General features: G+C 41.0%; 1 protein-coding gene across 1 annotated transcript in view; it reads left to right on the top strand.

Moving 5' to 3' along the window:
• gli1 (GLI family zinc finger 1) overlaps window positions 1–20,485 on the top strand; it is a 49,838-nt gene that overhangs the window by 1,318 nt on the left and 28,035 nt on the right. The gene's annotated exons all lie outside the window — the stretch shown is intronic.

Here is a 20,485-nt window from a genome sequence, read left to right as displayed (position 1 = left end):
GAGTGTCAACACTGGACTCAATAGAACAGCCAAATACTTATTTATTCCAAAGTGACAGTGAGAAGTGCTAAGCACACAAACTCACAACCTCCCTAAACAGTATTTGCTCAGACACACTCACATACACATAGAGAGTCAGTCACAAAGGCTCTTTAGTGGATCTCCAAAAACATGAGCGGGAAAGACAATGATTTATTAGGAAGTGTAGATTATTTACCAAATAATTGTTATATTATTATTATTTTGAATTGATTACACTGGATAAGAGGGGGAAAACATAATCAGAGTTTGTGATGTTTTGTTAAACTTATGAGTTTCTGTGTGTCGAGATGCCTTAGACATTTTGTTCGATTGCACGAAAACAAAAAATGTAGTCAAGCAACCATTCCAGTGCAGCTTGCATTCAGTTCCTTGAATATAATCCATTACAGAGACACACTCGGACCCTTCTCAAGGTTGTAACGGGGGAGCATTTCGAGGGAGGAAAGTGCACTTGTCCTTTGGCCACGTGTGAAAAGCTCTGCAGGGGTGCTTCCTCGCCCTCCCTGGTCTTTATCAAGTGTGTTAAGGCCAAAAGGCTCCTTAATGGGAATGCTCTTAAACAAATACACCATACAGGAAGCAACTGTCCTCCTATCCAGTCACAGGAGAGGACGGTTCTGGTTTATCACCAGCATATCAGAGTGGTGATAAGTCTCTATTATCAGGCTGAATACAATTCTCCCATTAGGCCAGTATAAACAAAGGTAGGTGGAGGATTTTCAGGTGGATTGTATGTTATAATCTGTGCTCCTTATGTAACCTTAATACAGAGGCGATTTGAGCGATGACAGTTCGTTAAAAGATGTGTGAGAGCAAAGTCTGGAATACAAAATGTCTCAACATGGACTCCTTGTAGCTCTCTGTCACATTAATGATGTAGACAACGTGTTTAATTTCTGTGTTGGCACTATAAGCTGCCAGTTATGTGACACAAGGGGTACCCAGAGGCAGGCAGCAACAAGTGGTGTGTTTTTGTCCAGATTCCATTTTGGTCCGCTCAGCAAGAAACATGCGTCACGTGATGCCTGCAACCCCCCCCCACCACCACCAGTCCTCCTCCCCAACACCCTCCTCCCACCTTCCAGTGAGAGGGAGGTGAGGGGGGAGGAGGGAGAGAGGGGGAGAGGGACCACCCTCACTGGGATCACAGCCCCTCAATCAGACCCTTTCACACCCTGTGAACCTGAAACAATCAGGGTTTAATAGCAGCTGTCTGTCTGTGGCGGCCCTGGCTAAAACCATGTAGGCTCACAGTGCAGAGCCGATCGGCTTCGGCTGCAGAGAGAACAGAGTAGACAGGCCTGGGGATGCTCCAAAGGACACATAAGCAAAGACACACACACACTCAAACACTCCTTTCCTGTCTTTATCCCCCGCTACTCTTTTCTCTCCTCCATCTTCTGTTTTTTTCCTCACATACTTCAAGGCTCATGAAGAAACGGTCTGCTCCCTCAGATCGCCGATGTCAGGGTCTGGTATTTGAAGGTTATTTTGGTTCATCGGATTGAGTTTGTGTTGTTTTCAAACTGCTGCAGGGCTTTATTCATGTTGTGTGTCGTCATTCATGGACATTGCTCATTCAGACTGGAGTGAATGGATTTTAGTCATGTTCGGTTGTTGTTTCGGTTATCATCATTGAGACAAACTTTATCCAATCGGGGCCATCTCAATAGCACCTCAAAAGGGCCACAATTATCATGTATGCCAGTCATCATAGTTCCAAAAGGTCAGGTTGCTCTAATGATTTAATTGAGTTTCTTGTAGATAATCCTAGAAATATAACATTGAACACGTCAATTGATGCTGAAATAAGAATGAATGACACCAGAGGGCAAAGGCATTAGATACTTTAGAAAGCTTGAATTGCATTAGCCAAAGGGCACACACAATAGAAAGGGGAAATGTTGCAGTCATGGGAAATATTCAGAAAATCATTGTTCATGGTCACTTGGAGCTTTCCCACCCATTAGAAGGCACATCAGACAAATTGCAGCAGCGGTGATCTATAGAGACAAACAGTTCAAAGGATGAGACAAATGAGAAGTCGGCTGTGTTAGATGTAATTATTTTAGTGGATAGATGCTGGTAAGTTTAAGCCACAGTGTTGACTGGACAATTGACAACAACCAGGACATCCTATAAAACAACACTATTGCCAGAGAGAACATTGCTATTGGATGACTCTGCAAAAACCCTGGATAATGTTCAATGACGACTACAGTAGGGTTAAGGTTAGCAAAAGATTGTGGCTACGGCAAATAAACTGTGGTTAGGGTATGGTTAGGGTTAGGCAACTCAAACACTTGGTTAAGTTTAGGGAAAGATTCTGGTTATGGTTTGAAAAATCATAACACACTGGACATGGTCTCCCACATTAAATGAGAATCAACCTCTATTCCCGACTTTAACCGTGTCTCCAAGAAGTTACATTCATAAACTAATAATTTGCAACAGCGAATACATTTCTATAGAAACATAATCCCTGCCAGATTACACGTTGTTAAAATGTGGATACTGAATGAATCTGCAAGTTCTTCACTGACAGTGATTTAATTTGTTTTGCCTATAATATTCACTCTTGCAATATAATATCCAATCCATAACAATCTAAGCGTTATTTAACTTGTTTATGTTTATGTTTAGGCCCTTTTTTTAAAGTTAATGATTGTGGTTTAATAGAGAAAAAGTGACTTGATGCATGAGAGACTTTGTGTTTACTTTATTGATATTTAACCAAAACAACGGTCTTTCCCTAATCTCAACCAACAAACCTTTGTTGCCTGAAATTAACCACATGTAGAATTCAAACCCCAGTCTCCAGTGTCACAGTGCTGCACTTTGAATGGCCACTAATCCTACCAAATCAGTATTGTATTCAACCTAGCACTTCCTTTAATCAAATAAACCTTGCCGCAGAACACATGGCAAGCAGCAAATACGTTTTCTCTAAAAAGACATTTGGAAAATTAGTAGTATACAAACTGATCGCCACACCCTTCCTACATAAAGGGCCCAGTACGTCCTGCGTTGGCTCTGAACTTTGCTGTTGGGTGCAAATTGTGATCTGCACAAATGTCCAGTATGAACGTAGTTCCTACGCTGCTAGGCTCCATGTGAGGTTGGGAGCAAAACAACTCAATGAAACAATGGAGGGCCAACCCAACAAGGCCCTGCTGATCCTAAAAAACCTTAGACCGACCAACCAGTACACTCTTTCTTTGAGGGCGGGTCTGGTCCCTAATGTGGGAATGCTTCATCAACTCACTGTTCTAATGCCTTACTAATACTACACATGAAAGGTCAAGTCACATGTGGAGCAGCAGGCAAGAAGAATGATGTTGGTCGTTTTACATCAAATGCAGTGTTTTTTGTGTAAGCCTGTGCCTGAGGGAATATGTGTGTGTGCGTGATATAGATTTAAGTATGCTGCTGACAGTAAAAAGAGGAGTTGGTCCCTTCCCCATCGTCCCTCCTCCTTCTTTGAATGAGGGTGGCGGGTTTTGATACATTTGTGGGTGTTCGTGTGTGCATGTGTGTAAAAGCAGTCAGGTCTGCGAACTGTTAACTATTGTCTCATGTGGTTGATATTAGAAATCAAACTAGTGCTAATAGGATCCAGGTGAGATTGTGAATAGCTTTCATATGCACAAACAACCCACACTGATATATACTCATTTCCCACTGTAACATTAGCTCGGTTTGTAACAATGGGCTTGTGGTTGGGTTTTCTTTGAGAGATGGTGGCCGGCTGTGGATGACAAAGGCGAAACATTGGCAGCATCTGTGGAGGCAGAAATGGATGAGATTCAGTTGTTTGATCAGCTTGATAAAAGTAAATCGAACTGCTGCAGGTTTAAACTTGGAGCGAGCGATAACTGGATGAGTTTGTTGTTTACAAGTATGTGTTTGTGCATGCGGGTTCATTCATAGAGTACTTATATTCTTGCAAGATTTTGTACCTGTATGTGTGAGTGTCTTTGGCTGTGTGTGTGTTTCAATGTGTGTGTTCTTAGCCGCTGGTGACTCACGGTGCGCTGTCCTGTCGGCAGGCAGAAAGTGAGGAGGAGGCGGTGTTTGTTATTTCACCAGGTTGCCATAGCCACGTTGCATTCGGGTGCTGGCATCATCAGTGTAATTACAACGCAGTCTCTGACAGTCACCCTCCTCGCTGCCTGCGTCTCTCTGACGTCCACCAATAAGAGAAAAACTGTCAGAACTGTGCTTCCCTTATGCTGTCAGATAAAAGGGGAGGGTCATAATGAGAGTTTTGTTGTGATATGTCAAGTTTTTGAAGCCTTTTGAGTTTGAGAACAAAAAACATCTGGTTGAAACATTGCTCCAGATAAAAAATGCCTACTTTTTCTTTCTTCCCTCTCCAAAAAAACTGCAATCTCTCATTTTAACTTTAAGTAGAGAGGTTAGATTCCTCCTTAACAGTTTGTATGCAAGTCACTAAATTTCCAGCGCTGTTTTATGTGATAGGCTATTACATTTTACTGTTGGAATAATTATTTCCGACTTCCACGAAGCGAGAGAGAGAGAGAGAGACACAGTGTGAGAGACCCTAGGTTGAGAAAGAGTGCAGAAGCATATCCATGTTGCGTGTGTTTATGATGAGCCTTCTGGACAACAACTCTGTTATCTGAGATGAGATAACATCCAAAGATCCTTGGCTTGGCAGATGTTCTTGGGCAACTTGCAGTTCCACATACCACACTCTTTCCTTAATGTATACAGCAAGTATCAAGATATTAATCTATAAAGGAACATGAACATTTGTGATTACTCTTGCAGTGGTATGCACCATGTTTCACCTTTAGGGCTGATAGCTACTTGATATTTTATTCAGTACAGTGAGTGCTTTTTAGGGATGGGCAGCATTTGTATCAGTGCCAACAGAATACCTTATGTAGAGTTTCTGTACTTTTTCAATAACTTAGTTTGAGAAATATAAACATTTTGTTTCATCTAACAAAATATGACAAACTGCTCAATTCATCTGCGGTAAAAATATAAACCTTTTCCTGAACAAAATATAGTTGGATTCCGTACTTCCAGGTCAGGAAATATCCGATAAAAGAAAAACAAAACAAGACTACAATTTTGTCCAAGCATTAAATTCCAACTTTGGATATTTAATCATTTTTGATACTTGATGTCAAGGACACACAAGAATTGAGTGTTGAGACCCAGCCTAGTTGTAAAGTGTAGACGAGGCTTTGTACCTTCACCTAGCACGACGGGGCGGTGGGTTAATGGCTGCTCAGGGATTATATGAAGATCTTGTGAAGGACAAATTGAGCAATTCCTACAATTTCCAAGATAAAAAGTGGAAGAGAATATATTCTCAGCTGTTTAAACTTTCCATAAGATCTGTCTGAAAAGCTATTTCAGATTTTGAAAAGAGTAAATGGACTAAGTAGCACCTACTCATATATATTTTTATGGAAAATGAAGAACATCTCAATGTGTTCCTGATTTATAGTTACAAAAACTAAATTTTAAACAATGGATGACCCAAACCACCACTTTGGCATTGTTGCTTCGTATTGCATGTTTATGAGAAAAGAACAGTGTGGTCAGCCTTCTAAAACCACAAAAATAGATGAAGATTCTTTCTCTTTGTATGTTTTCTTCTCTTTTTGTAACTTCCCAATGTTTCCCGTTCTGTATAAATCTCCCTCCTCTGCCTCGTCTTTTTTAACATTCTCATTCTTTCTCATCTGCTGCTCAGCCTCTTGCGTCTTTTTCTATTCCTGTTTCCCTGCTCTGTAAGTAAGTGACAGTTGTGAGAATCTACAGTGGCTTGCTGATGCCACGTTAACCAGATCAGATGCCATAACAGGAAGTCGGTCCACATGCATGGACGTAGCACAGTGACACACGTACATGACTTACTACCGCAGCAAGCCAAATGCAGGCCGAGCTGTCACAGATACACTGACATGAATCTGCTGTGGGTCAAAGGTAACTGTACCCTCAGTCAAACAGCCTCATATTTACTACAACAGATTTGACACGACGCTCGGTCTGCAGAGCACTTTGATCTGACTTCAGGCTCTGTGTGGAAACTCACAGACTCTCACCGATGATTCAGAAAAGAACTCTACACCTTCCTTTTAATTTATAAGTAACATCTGTTGATTGTTTTCGTAGCAGGAACAATGATAAATCTTCTTTCAAAAAGAGGAGCATCTGCAACCAAACTGAAATAATTTGGGCTGAAGAGCTCTACAGCACATGATTAACAAAAGTGATGTGGTGTGCTTGTTTTGTTGGTTTTGTGAAAAGCCCAAACTGAAGTGAACTGACTGGATGTTTTCTTCTGTAGCATCAAATTTTGTTTACAGTTATGCTCCCTGTGGTCCAGTGCCATAAAACGTAAATGGAAACTAGCTAGTCTACTTTGTGTTGAAGCTATTATTGAGAAAATAATTCCCTTCAGGAAACAACAAACTATTGAAAGGTTTGTGTTTTGTGAGATGTAATTAACTTTGTTTCAACAAAGCTTCGCCGTTGTCTCTTTTATAGTAGAGGAGAGGAAGGTCGTACAGTTACACAGAAAAATACAGTTCCTGTGCATTAGCTGCATATCTGAAAACTTAATTAAGCTTTTAGAAAAATAATATTATTGGCACGCGCTGAGAAAGAGCTTTCCATTTTCATTAACAGTGGAATTTGTTGAAGAGGAAAGAAGGGCAGAAGAGAGTAGGGTGAACGACATTTCATAGTGAGTGTGGAGGAGTGAGAGAGAGAGAGAGAGAGATGCAGATTGTTTTAAATCCGCAGCGAGTCAGGCTCTCAAATTTATGCCCATGGGCTGCTTCTTGGGTGGGCTGCAGGGAGGGCGGTGCGCTAGCTGGAGCAGGGGAAAGTTGCCGACTCCAGACTGCTCGCCTTGCTCTGAAGCTTGGCTTTTCCTGCTGGAACACATTTACAACTCAACCGTCCTGACTGGCTGACTGACTGCCTGGCCCTGCCCTGCCCGACTTAACTACACCGACTGACTTTTCTGCCGCTTGTTGAGCAACCTCGGTTTGCAGTGTTCTAGATGCTCATTTTTAATGACGGCTTTCTTGTTTTGAAGTCTGGATTGTTGCTGGAAGGTACAACATAACTGTTGTTAGCACACACAAATTTTCACTGAACAAGAAACTATAATGATTTTTGCAATTTTGGTCAAAAATGACTTACATCAGGTTTAAAGGAATTCCTGGGATTAAACTGATTTCCTCCAAGAAGCACTTTGTGCATGAGAAGCAACAGAGACAATTCAGGTCTCTACCCAAGATCTTGGATCAGATAAGGCATAATTCTGGCTCCTCTGTATTTCATGCCAGCAATGACTGTTTGTTTTGCTCAGCATGAGAAAGATCCAGGCCCTCTAGCCTTCGAATAGATTCCCTGATGTTTAGGATGAAGGAGAGTAGCTCATTCAGCAATCAGCTATCAGGCAGTGTTTGTCACAGTGGAGATTCAGGACTGGATACAAGCTGCTCATCGTCATTTCAACATTACATATAATAAAAAATAAAATGTAGAAGGATCCTTTAATAAAAATTCAAGTATTTCTGATTAACAGATTGTCTAATGTTGAAGCTTATTGCCTCAAACAATATACACCAGTTTGAGTTCTTCCTCACTTTGTGTTGTAGTTAAACACTGAAAGGCTTGTTCACTGCTGAGCTTCTCTAACTTTTGGAAACAGGGAGGTTTTCTCTGCCTCACTAACAGCGCAGGACTGAATACACAGCGAGGGGATGACATCAGCAGCATGTAAATCAGCCCGCTGCAGAGCAATAATCTAAACTTCAAATTTAGAGGCTGGTTCACCACGATAATGTGCTGACACACACACAGACACACACAGACACACATGTCCATGCATGCATATACACTACAACAATAAGAGGCCAGAAGGAAGTAAACAAGTGGTTGCTTTAGTATGAACAGGGATCATTTCTCTTCAGATTTCAAGTTTTGTAAAGGCTTTAATCACAAAATTGTCTATCTTTTAAAAAAAACAAAGTAAAAACACACATTATCCTTGAAGTTAAAACATAAAAACTTTGATTTTGAAAAGATCAGAAATGAATGTGGGTGTATTTCTTCTTCCCAGAAGTCTCGGTTCATACCAGCCTGTGTGTCTGGCTGCTTTGTGAGCTAATTCGCTCTGAAGGTATTATGGTTATTGGAAGGCTTGTAAACCATTAAGTCTTTATTTACAAGAGAAAGAAAAGAGGGTCTGGGTAACTGCATGGGGGCGAGCTAGGTCTTGGTACGGGCGCTGACCCCACTGTAAGAGATCAGAACAACAGAATTTCTCCACCGGCAGACCCGCGGGACATCTGGTCCTATTTGCTGCAAACTGCAGACCACTCCTCAATTACATAATTGTACCCATTAATTACATGAGGAGGGCCTTCATTTCCTGGTAGCCAATAACTAACAAAAAGAGAGCCAGTAAAGAAGGACTTTTAAGACACACACGATTATATTGTGTTTGGTGAAACATGAAACATGAACATGGCCTCCCATGCCAAGGTTAAAAAGCCACATAGTATATTGTATTTCCAGCATTATGTGGAGATAAGTGGGTGTGATCATCCATGAGGTAAATCTTCATTTTATAAGTCAGAGTCGAAATTCCAGAGTAAAGCAGGAGTGAAGTGATGTGGCAACACAGCTGTTAGTTAAACACTGCTCTCGATGTTAAAATATTCAGTTTGTTGTTTCTTCAGCATCAGTAGCCACTGTTTTTGGCCACACACACAGCTCCCTGCAGGTCATTTCTCCCCGGGAAGACCCAGTGAAACAGCTCACCTACATGTTGTGACTGGATGGAGGCAGGTGTGATGGCTGTGGTGGGTTTCACACTGTGACTGTGCTACTGAGAACAGCTTCTGTTTAAGTGGACCTCATGAAGTGTCAGCGTGATCGAGAGAATGTAAAGAAACGACTCCATGAGCCTGTAACAGCTGAGAGTGCTCTTTTTGCTTTGTAAATGCCCAAATCTCAGTTTTTAAATTTTGCAGAATTCAGCTCACTTAAAGGTTGGGTTCACATTTTTTCACGTCTATCTTAAAACATTACGCACATACCCAAATTTATATTATATATATATTATATTTATACAATAATATATATTGGGACAAAATTCTAAGCATGCAAGAAATCATTAGTTTCATTATCAATGAATCAATCCAATCCATGACAAAGAAAAGCATCAAATCCTCACATATGAGAAGCTGTAAACACCAGATGTTTGCTGTTTTTTCTTAAAAATAACTAAAACAATTAGTGTGTATAACGATTATTTGTTTAACAGAAGAGCTGCTGATAAATATCTTCTGTCAATCACCTAATTGAATAACGACTAATCGTTGCAGCTCTAAACAATATTTAATCTGTCCTTTAAGCTGAGGATGCAAAATGGTGCGAGTGAGGATGCAAAGCGGTGTAAGTTCTGTGGTTCCCATGCCGTGAACTGACCTGCTGCTGCACTCAGCATGAAACAAATGTTGGAATGACAATGTGGCTGTCGCAGCTGTTGTTTTTTCATGTCCAGAGCTGTTGTCCTCCTCCTCCTGCTCCTCCTCCTCCTGTACTTCTTTCTCCTGATGCTCCTCTTGTCGTCATCACTGTCTTTATGCCAGGGGGTGCACAGCCTGTAGGACAGGAGCTCACACAGTAATGCACCTGCTAGCAAGAGTCTGAGGAGAGCGCGGGACAACGGAAGAGTAACTGGTGGGGGAGAGATACTGTCTTTCTGTGAGTGTCGCAGAGAGACAGAGAGAGGGCAGGGCACAGTGAAAGGAAGAGGCTGTGAGAGTGAGTTTCTTGGTCTTTGGACTGCGGGGAGGATCGAGATACCATGCTGGGCATTTATGCCGAGGCTTATGGGACCAGACTCAGCTGAATACACAGAGGGTCAACAGGGATCCACGCTCACTTTTCTTTTCACACAGAGTACAGCGCTGTGTGTTCGTACTGTGATAGACTGGCGACCTGTGCAGGGTGGTTCCCTGCCTTTCGCCCAGTGCAGTGTGGTGCTGGGAAAGGCTCAAGCCCTGGGAAAGGCTCCAGACCCTGAAAAACGCTAAAGAATGTATGAATGGATGGAAAACACTGCCAAAATCATTCTCGTTGTATCACATTCTTTGTATGACACACAAACTGGGACCATAAACTTTTATATTGTCTGTATGGTCTTTAAAACATACAACATTTTCAGTACCCATTGTTAGAAAGTTTACCAAGCTTGAGAAGTCAAACTGAAATGGTAGCTTTGAAATCGAATGAATTCGAGGTCCATTCTATTGGGTTTTATAATAAATCTGATGGGACGTAAGATGATTAAAGGGTGAGGAAAGAAAAGACAAATTTCTGCCACATGTATTTTCATTTATTTCTCGAATACTGCTTTAGAATACACACATGCAGATAATTCAGAGTATGTTGTAACCAATCTGCTGACAGTTTTATGATGTTTGTGGTTGTTTGACGTTTTTAATGCCCACAGTTGAAGTAGGTAAACTCGTAGTGAAATACAGAAAGCGAATACACAATTAGACTGCTTAAAAGAGATCAATCAGCACATTCAAGTGTGATCAAGTTATGTATGTAAAGTTAGTGACATGTTATTTTGTCAGCTTAAAAAAAGGAATACAATAAAAATGTCCTACAAAAAGTCACAATGTTTATCTTTACAACACACAGTATATTAAGTTTTTGTGGCATCTGTGCACTAATTGTTTTTAGGTTAATCTTTATGTGTAAGGTGTGGTCATGGTTACATTTAGTTTAATTTCAAAATAATACATGTTGGACTCACAGTTATTGTGCAATTCATCATTTGGCAATCATATTGTGAGAAATTATACTGTACTGTGTGTCAGTCATTGATCCTAAAAACCATACAGTCTCACTTCAGTTTATCCTAATGTGATGACTCTGCAGCAGGTTGTGACTTTGTTGGACTTTCCCGACTGCTGATTATTTCCCCAGCAGTTAAACCCCCTTGTCCATCACTCTGTTCCCGTTACTTCTATTCAGGACAGGACAGGCAGTTGTTCTGCTGTGGCACATTTATTGGCCCTTATTAGCTAGCACCTGTAGTCCGTTAAAAGCCCTGGTTCGCTGCCCGAGTGACGGATACATACTGTCTTTGACTTCTCAGTGTGGTGAGAGGAACACTTCATTTGGGATATGAAGAGAAATTTGTTATGCTGTAGAAAAAAATCGCTGGATGTTCAAAGTTTCAAACACTGAAACCCACAGGATCCCATTCAAAGGGGTTATTTATCGACTCTTGTCTTCTCGTGCAGCTGTGGAGCAGAAATGTGGTGAGCACTTGTGCGTGTCAATGTGTCTGTGTGAATGTTAAGTGTTGTGTGCATATGCTTGGGCGTACAGTGGGCGAAGGGTCCCAGATGTGGATGTTGTGCATGGAAAGGAAGTTGATGATGAGCAGAACTTTTAGGTCCAAGCTTTTTACTGTTATTTGATTGGTACAAACGTTAAACTACGTTGCATAAAGAAATGTATTTTATGTGCAAAATTCAAAGCATCATTCAAACAAACCAAACAGCCATTAGAAGAGAGTAAAGGAAGCTCATAGCAAAGTATAACTTGGTTAACCCCTGTGGATATTGTGCTAATTTTGATACTAGAAAACAGGCATCAACTTCAAATCCAGTCTTTTCAATATATTACTAGTATAAAAAAATCTTCTTCTTTACTTTATTACTCTTTGAAATCCTTGGCAAAACTAAGTGTTGGTGCAGAAACAGTCACTAAACACATTTCTAATAATGTCAATGGTGAGTGTCATTAATACCAAACTTTATTACAATTAGTCCTCAACTGTTGAGGACCAGTTGATGTTCTTCGGTGCTGCTTCAACTGTGCAGCCTTGGGTTGAAAATCCTATTGTAGATTGTTTATTTTTGAAAGCTTCTGTAATTTCGGTACGATTGAATAAGGTGTATTGGTGGCTTTAAAAAAGTAAGATAATATGAGATCAAATAAAATAAGATAAGATAAGATCAAATAAAATAAGATAAGATAAGATCAAATAAAATAAGATAAGATAAGCTCAGATAAGATAAGATACGTTTTCCTTTATTGATCCCAATGGGAGAAATTCAAGTTGACACAGCAGCACAGGGGAAATGTTGTTCAAAAAGTACAGACATGTAAAAATACAATAAAGAATAATATAATAAAAATATTATGAAGATATAATAAAAAGTATAAAAACTATAATGAAAAATATATACACTATATGCAGTATGCGGTTAGAAATATGGTGTGCAAAAATGTTTTAAACTGTGTAAAACCAACTGTACATGTGCAATTATTGCAAGTATTGAAGTATCAATACTTTTGACAACCTTATGTTGTGTTCATATGTACAGGTCTATTTATTGGCTGAAGTTTTTGGTGGTTGCCTGGCAACTGGTCCTAGCCAAGAAATAGTACATCAAAAAAACTCCTGTAAAACTACCAACTGTTGTTTTTAGACTTCGGTTTTTGTAAGGCTTAAACAAACAACCTTTAGAGGTGATGAGAGGTAGATTACCTTTGGACAAAGGCAGCTAGCTGTTTGCCCCTGTTTCCAGTCTTTGTGCTAAGCTAAGTTAACCGACTAATGGTGATATCTTAATATTTACAGTACAGCTCTACAAAAGTAAATAAGCATACTGCCCAAAATGTTTAACTATTCCTTTAAGAGTCGCTACATCACCTGGCATTAAAATTCAGTCTTGAAGTCCAACACTTTGGACTGGAAAACATAATTGCATTCCATTATCCTTAAGGAATCCAGTGAATTTTACTCAACACATAGTCTTGACAGTTTTTATGCATCTTTTCCTTGCAGCCATCATTTAAGTAACTTTACGTAACCTGAGTAGCAATAGGAAGTTAATGTATGATCACATTAAATAAACTCCTCCCTTTGCATGTAGTTCCAGTTGGTGGTGAGTTGAGTCCTTGTGGCTGCTCCCTCCTGCCCCCCTTCCTCCCTCGTCTTGTGTGTCCCAGCTCACACTCCAGTTTCCTGTGGGATAGAGCCGAGCCTCAGGGCAGGGGGATGTCTGTTTCCAACCAACGAGCTCTGTCACACATGCTCCAGCTTGTTAGACTGAGTTTGTGTGAGGGTGATTTGGTGTCAGTGTGAGTGTCTGCATGTAAGTGTCTATACAGTATGTCTGTGTGTGTCTCTGGCCGTCTCCTTGTGCAAGTGTGTGTGTTGAGATGTTCAGAGATATGGGTGTTCTCTCTCCGTGGGTGGAGGTGACTGTCTAGGACATGATGAAAAATCCAATTACTAGGAGTTCGCTGCGGTCCAGGTTCATCTCAGGTTGCCTAAACACAACTTCGTCTTTGAGAGTTTTATCTCAGGGACAGCAGCGGTAGATCTCCTCTGTAAACTGTAAAACATTTACTGTCTCTTGTTGTAGTGGAGAATAAATAGTATGTATACGTGATACTTGCACATAATAACCAGTGCTTGTTCATGCACCAAAACGAATCAACAAATAAATACTCTTCTTATTAGGAATAAAGCTTCTCCCCGCCTGAACTGTCTGTAACTGGATAGGGTTGGCCTACAGTACTGTATTTTAATGTCCGCCATAATGGTGGTACTTTGATATTTTCTGAGGTGGAACAGTGTAAAAAGTTTGGGAAACACTGGTTTATAAAATGTCAGAAAATTGTGGAAACTACCTGTAACAATTTGAGTCCAAGTTGATGTATTTAAATAGCCTATTTTGTTTGTTCAACACTCAAAATCTGAAAAATATTGATTTACTATGACATAAGACAAAGAAAAACAGCTAATTTGCACATTTGCGGTGCTGAAACTAGGAGATATTTGGTGTTTTTGCTTTTAAAAAGACACGAGAAATTATCAAATATCAAAATAGAAAAAAATAGAATTTGTCTTCCTTCCTTTGTAAGAGTGAAGCTGAAGGTAATGATAAATCTCTTCCATAAGAAGGCATTCTACTCAAAAGCAAGTCGTCATATTAACAAATATCCTCACTCATATTTTCTGCACTCTGTTTTTTTATTCTAAAACTACTGTGGTCTTTTCTTGAAACCAAACTGTTCATTTTCATGTGGTTCCACATCATGCCTGATCTCTCACAGGCAGTATGTTAGGAGACAGTCTGTGGTGTACAAACATCAATGTGATCTGTGTGTATTTCTGTGTAAGCAAAGCTGTGTGCCTTAAAGTTTGACCTTTACACACACACACACACACATACACACACACACACACACACACACACACACACACACACACACACACACACACACACAGTGGCTTTCTTTACCTCAGTACTTCTTCCCCTGCTAGTTGGCCATCAGAGCAGACTGGTGGTGTGTCTGAGGTGTGTGGCTTACCACCATGTCATTGCCTGGAGGGCTCTTGCTGTCTGTTGTCACCTATGCCCACAGACACCCACACACAGATTTTGTGTTTCCTTTTTCTGACTGATCCAGAATCAAGTATATCTCAACGTACAGGTACATGATTTCACTAACACAACCTGGTAACTAGTTCATAGTTCATTGCACAAAACAAAATGTCACAGTTTGCATCACATAATGTCGCTATGTTCATAATTTAGACTGTGTTGACTGAACCAAAGCAGAGAAAGCAGAATCCATACGTACTTACCCTAACCTTAACTGGAATAGTTTAACAGCTGTGCAGACACTAGATCACTTATTATATTTTTGTAATAATGCTTTAAAATCCAGGGCTGTTGCTGTTGCGAAGGGTTAGGGTTAGGGTGTTAAAAAAAGATGCATTTGTAGGATATTTAAGAACCAGAGTTACTAGCGATAACAATATGCTCAGTATGTATGTACACATACATTCACACACTCGTCTTTCTTGATACAACCTCTAATAGAACCAGAGGTCAATAAGTGAGTTGTTTTAACCTCAGCCAAGTGGGGTACAAGATAATTCACAGGTCCATCCTCTCCTCTCCTCCCCTCTCCTCTCCTCTCCTCTCCTCTCCTCTCCTCTCCTTTCCTCTCAGTAAACACGTTGAAGAGCAAACGTTTTTAACTTGGAGTGTTAGCGCCAGAGCTCTTCTGCTAACTGACCCGGGGTTCTGAAGAGCTGCACATAACAGGCGCCCACATTGGCTTTTGTGTGCAGGAGGGTCTTTACATAACCCACGTAACCAAGCACATTGTCTAGCAACCAGCCAGCTACTGAAGGGCCTTGTAAATGGAGGAGGGGGCCTGCTTGAGTGGAGGCCAGTAGCTGGGTTGAGGGGAGCTAAGCTAGGCCATGACTATACGCTAGTTTGTTAGCCTGATAATGCCCTAAGGGTACTGATGCAATGAGCTTCCTCAGCAGCAACGGGACTCATAACTAAATCTCCTGTTGCAGTATTACTTTAAGTATACATTTGAAAACAATTTAAAGATTTATGCCTGCTTGCAAACAAAGTTATTGAGAGCCTCGTGTCATATTTTTAACAAAAAGTCCCATTTTTGCCAGTGTAAATCATTTCTTAGCTACCTAACGCCCTTCACTATGCTCCCTACTCCACGACTCCACAAAGCCCAGCCTTCTTCACACTGTTTCCAGTGTTTGGGTCTGAGCCAGAATTCCCTTGGAACTGCCCAGGATGTTGAGGTATATTTTTCCTCCCAGCTCCTAACGATTACTTTTTTTCAAGATATTTTCTTTTGGCAGAAGAGAAATGTTTGCATGTCTCTCTCATTGCACCGTCCAGATCTTTAAAAAATACTGCCGGGAGGCATTTTAAAATATTTTAGTGGCAAATTTTTACCAGGAATGCAAAGAGACCAAAACAATCTATGTTATTATAAAGTGTTTACGTCATTATTGTACTAAAACTTCATGTATTTTTTTTTACTATAATTACAGATTATTTTCCATAATCCAGGTACTTTGCTCATGTAAAAAACCCAGTATTTACTCTGAAGTAACTTCGACTAACACCAATTGACCTCAAACAGTTGCGACAGCAATTTGAGTGGCAGCACAACAGGCTCTCACTGATAACTGTGATTTTGACGCAGCGACTCATTATCAGCTCCACACTTCACCTTAGATCAGATGATAATGACCCATTTATCACCGACACTTGATGCCCCTGTCATTCTTAACAGCTCCCTGCCAGGACAGAGGAAGCTTTTACTGCTGTTCCTGAGATGTTGCTATTGTCTTCCAATACACAAAGACAAGGTGTCCTGATGGCCCCTGATGGCCCCTGTGTGAGTCCCCGGATGGCCCCTAGTTTCACCACTGAAGGTTTTCTCACTATTGTCACGCCGGCTGCAATCACAAGGCATGGTCAGAGCATGGGGGCGGGGGGAGGTGGATGAGGCTTGTATGGGTGCTTTGAAAAGATGTGTGAAATAGGAGTATGGGTATTAAGGGTCTTGGCTCAGTTGGGGGTCTATTGTGCTGAAGGCTGAGCCCCCTACTGGCATCCATGATCTCCTCCATTGACACAGAAGCTCTGCTCCGCTCCCTGTGTGTTTTTTTTTTTTGTCAACCTCTTTCTCAATACTCCATCTCCCTCTCCTGCTATCTCTAACTCCCTTGCACCCGGTGTCTCTTAACCTCCCTTCTTCGGCTCCCTTTTTACTCTGAGTCAGAGCCAAAGAATCTGGAGAGTCCTCCTCTCTCCTGTTGAATATGAGTTGCTGTAACTGGATTCATACTAGCGGCTATGAAGTTTAATGGCTGTAAATGGCACTGACGACAGGTCACTATAGCTGTGCTTCACCATAGAGTCAACTGCTACTGTATGTATGTAATTTAGAAGCCCTGTAAGAAATTCTATATGGCTAAAAGTATGTGGACACCCCTGCCCTTTATGAGTATTTTAGAAACACTGTATATTTCCCAGCAGAATCACACCTATCACCAACCAGACTACAGAGTCTGGTTTGTACAGACAAAATGTATGAGTATTTTCTTTTCTTCATTTCCTTTTTCTTTTAGTTAATGTTCAATTATATTTCTGTTGCTTTACATTATAGTGTAAATGTTGTTTCCAAGGCTTCTAACCTTGCTACTAGAATATTACTGTAAAAACCCTTTTATTTAAATTGAAAAAGTTTAAGGACGTTTAGCCTAGAGAATATCAGAATCAGAATTAAACTAAATTAGCTTTAATTAGATGTGTGTAATCATAAAAGAGTAACTCATCGTGTCATTAAACTCTCCAAATTCCAAGAAATAAGAGAGGACAGGACTTAGTTTACCATACGATAAGAGTTTAATAGTGTGCTTCCAACTGGGTGGCAACAGTTTGTAGAAAGCTTCTTTTTTGTTTGAACATGAATTACACAAAGCAAAGCCCATATAGAAATGGTTTTCAGAGTTTATTGCGATAGACCCCTGGCTTCATCCCCATCCAACACCTCTGGGATGAAATGGAATGGAAACTGTGAACCATATCGCCCAATATCAGTGTTCAACCTCAGTAAAGCAGCCAGGTTCCAAACTCCCGTATAAAGATTTTTAGAGCAGCATATTAATGTCTGTGTGTTCAACTGGTTTTGTTCACAATCTCATATAGATGATGAGTTGTTTTAAATTCTAAGACATGTTACACTATTTGATATGTAAGCTTGAGAATTTTTCCACCTGACAAACACATATACATCTTTAATTTTGTATTTATTTGCATTGATAGAGTATGTTCTTTTCTTTGTAACTCATCTTTTCTCTCTTGTCACCCCACAATGTGCTGTGGGTGCTCTGGGTGATTCGGACACAGGTTGTGAGCATGTTTCGGACAGATTGTGAATGTGTGTGTACATACACCTGTTTGCACAGCGTTATCCAGCTTGTCTGAGGCCAACATGAGTCGCGCGATTGTCAATAGTAGAAGTCAATAAAAACCCGTCATTGACAAAGAGAGAACAAACAGCTGAGGTTTGTTCAGGATTTCCTAACAAACACTCCACAAGGAGGGCCACGGATAGTGGAGAGAGAAAAGAGAGGAGCAGTTAGGACTCGACTCTCTCTGCGTAACATCAGATGAAACAGGATGTCGTCTCACTCATCAGGTTACGCTCCAGAGAGGAATTATTACATTGATTGGATTCTGATCCAATAGTAAAGACACATATTATTATTATTGGTTTTCATGCATTTTATGTGAAACGCAGTAAAGTCGAAGTATGGGGTAGCATAAAATAAAAATACTACTACTACTAAGTATAGTAACTCAAAATTGTAAATCTATCGACCTCTGCAAACACACTGTACATAACCATAACATAACCACAAGGATCAAAAGTTCACAGTGTCTTTAAGTTTATTAACTTGTTCTATAAGTTGTGCTGTCATGCAAGAAGTTGTCTGATCCTCCCGTGTCCCTTGTAAATGTCTTCAGCTGGTGCAGACAGGGACAAATGTGTATGCTGACCGCTTGTGGCTTGCGGAGAGAAAATGAGGAAGAACTGTGGGACGTTGTAAAAGAAAATATATCGTTAAGTGTCACCGTTTGGCTTTTCAGGAAGCCTCGTTGGCTGTGGTGGCCTTTAGCTTTTGGCACTTTGATTACTTCCTGCAATTTCTTACTTGCTCATTTCAGTGGATATTACACTTGATCCTCTTACAACAATATGCTTTCACTCTCACCTTTTAAAGTTCTATTAATGCACTTTGGCAAATGATTCTCTTGTTACGAGCACCTGCTAATAAGTAAATGTGTGAATGACAACAGTTTCCCTGGCTTGCACTGTCCCTCAGGATAAGCCACCACAATAGGAGCACAACACTAGAGCCCTTATGCAAACAAAGTGTTCTCCATTGAAGGGGGCATTTAAAAATGATCGCTCTCCACAAACAGAATGCGACCCTCCTCTCTCTGTCCTGCTGTCGCCCCCTCCTCCTCTTCCTCCTCACTCTCCTCCCCAAACTCCCTTTTTTTTAAAATCAATTCTCGCCTTCTTTCTCTCCCACTCTCCCAGTCTGCCCCCGTGCCTGTTAAAGACATTTGGCCTGTGCTAAACCTGGAGTGACAAATACTCCCTTCCTCTCGTCATCAAAGGGCTATATCTGTGTCCTTGTTTTCTCACAGCCTTTGAGGGGTTGATCGGTGGCAGAGTGGTAAGGAGAGAAGGTGCTGCAGTGCTGGATGTAAGTTGGAAACAGGGAACAAGTGGCCCGACCGGGCTAGAGAGAAAAAAAATTGAGGGGGGACTGAGATCGGAGGTGGAGAGCGGAGTGATTAAAATTCATCCCACGGTGCAAACAAAAGGAGGAATGAAAAAGGGGGAAAATGCAGGAGAGAGGAGAGAGTGAGTGTGGGGGGGGGGAGTAAGTAAGATTTGGGGTGAAAAGAAGATTGTAAGCCTCAGCAGATCCCTGAACAGCACCCCCCCTCTCTAAATGACTGCCTTTGACTCACAGCACAATCATCTTCTGAGACAACGGAAAACAAGGGAAAAAGAAGAGGGGGGGAGTGAAGAGGAGTAGGAGATGGATAGATGAAGAGCAAGAGGGAAAGAAGGAGAGAGAACATTAATTATTCGGCAGGCTTTCCTCCCAAGATTTGCAGAGGCAGACTGAACAGGGGGTCAACAATTGACTCAATTACAAGACAAACTCTCCAAGGGCCCTACACCACCACTCATCGGGACCCTGCAGCTCTCGGGCAGGCTGTTGATTTTTTTTCTCCCCCTCTTTTCTTTGCCGGTAAATGTTTGCCCCTCTTCAGGTGCCCCTGGCAGACGCAGGAACTCCAGCCCTCGGCTAGACTTTAACCTTTTCAGCCACTGAATGATTCCCCTCTCTGTTCTCCATGAAGAGCCGGAGGGAAAGAGAGGGAGTGAGGGAGTGAAGAGGCAGAAGAAGGGCTAGAGGCTTTCTCTTTGTCAGGCTTTATAGCGGGTAATGAATAAGAAACGTCTGGTGACCCAAGAGGAGAGTTTTTTTTCCAGCACACAGGTGGAATTTTTTTCTTTCATTCTAGTCTAATCCATCCAAAATTCACAAGGGATTTTTACATGTAGCATATTATTTCTTTAGCCCTAGTTACTGTCTATTGTTACTGGAGGTGTTTGACAGTATTATCTCTGGCAGTTTCTGTTCTGGCAGTTACAGACAAACCCTGGTGGTTGTCCTGCTGAGACAAAATTAATTGTAGTTACTAAGTATAAACATTTTCACCATTTGTAATTAGTTGTTTTCTATAGGTAATATTGGTGCGGAAGGCGTCTGGTTAGTTCAGTGGGTACATACCGAGGCTGAGTCCTTGCTGCAGCGGCCCAGGGTTCGAATCCGACCTGCGGCCCTTTGCTGCGTGTCATCCCCTCTCTCTACTCCCCTTTCCTGTCTATCTTCAGCTGTATCTATCAAATAAAGGCAATAAAAGGCCAAAAAAATAACTTTAAAAAATATATATATATATTGGGG

This window comes from Dicentrarchus labrax, unplaced genomic scaffold, assembly GCF_905237075.1.
Source record: "Dicentrarchus labrax unplaced genomic scaffold, dlabrax2021, whole genome shotgun sequence".
Classification (NCBI taxonomy): domain Eukaryota; kingdom Metazoa; phylum Chordata; class Actinopteri; family Moronidae; genus Dicentrarchus; species Dicentrarchus labrax.
Note: the sequence above shows the minus strand (reverse complement) of the source record. Positions and strands in the feature narration are given on the sequence as shown.